Source organism: Octopus bimaculoides, chromosome 30, assembly GCF_001194135.2.
Source record: "Octopus bimaculoides isolate UCB-OBI-ISO-001 chromosome 30, ASM119413v2, whole genome shotgun sequence".
NCBI classification, from domain to species: Eukaryota; Metazoa; Mollusca; class Cephalopoda; order Octopoda; family Octopodidae; genus Octopus; species Octopus bimaculoides.
In genome coordinates, this window is record NC_069010.1 from 4,975,752 (window position 1) to 4,976,933 (window position 1,182).

Below are 1,182 nucleotides of genomic sequence, written 5' to 3' on the forward strand. Positions count from 1 at the left end.
ACCATTTACAAATGGCATGTGGGTTTTTCTAAAGGAAATTCCTTGACTGCTTGTACTACTTTTGTGTCGTCGGCATAGCTAGTAAGTGTGGCTGTCTGTGTAACTGACGACATGTTTGAAAGAGCCACCATAAACTGCAGCAGCCCCAATACAGTTCCCCGAGGCACTCCACTCTCTATCACTGTCTCCTTGGAGGGCTCCATTCGCCGCAACCACCTGACACCTGTCTTTTAAGAAGTCATGTAACCATTTCCTGGTTTTCCGACTATGCCGAGTCTCCGTAGTTTGTGACATTTTATCCCATGATCAACTTTATCAAAGGCCTTTGCAAAATCATGATATATCACATCCACGTTTCGGCGATTCATTAGGTGTGTCATCACCCTGTCAGAATGCAGCAAAAGCTCTATAAGGCATCCTCTTCCTAAGCTGAAACCATGCTGGGTATTAGGGAGCAATGGATTTCCTTCTGACAATCCCTGCCATGATTTTGCTGACATGATAGGTCAGAGAAACAAGTCTACAATTTTTAGCATTCGCTCTACTACCTCTCTTACGGAGAGGAGATATACTTTCCTTTAACTTTCTGAGAAGTCTCCCAGTTTTTAAGAAGCTCAGGAAGGGGATCAGTAGTGGTCAGGGGCGGACTGAGAGTATTAAGGGCCCTCGGGCATAACTGTTTACCGGGCCCCTTTGAATGTGTGTTTTAGTAGAGTTAACATGTAGAGTGCGGGCCCCTCAGAGCTCCGGGCCCGATTGATCGACGGCTGGTAGTGGTCTTGCAAGAGCTTCTTTCCAATTCTTTAGGGGGGCTTGCTGGGAATCCATCAGGACTGAGTTTGAGCTCATTTCATCAGTGACTGATATAGCATCATCAGTGACTGATATTACATCATTAGTGACTGATATTACATCATCAGTTTCCTCTATTTCGATACTATCAATGATAGCCATCTATTTGTGTAGAGCTATGGTGCCAAAGAACTCATCAGACATAGCCATTTGCAAGTGCCCCAATGGTACATTATTTACATTACTTACATTTGACGGATATTTGTCCTCATCTTGTTTGTTGTTAACACAACGTTTCGGCTGATACACCCACCAGTCTTCATCAGGTGTCTTGGGGGAAATTTCGGAGTTGGGTTCTCATTCCTAAGGTATTTTTCGAAATTCCCCCCC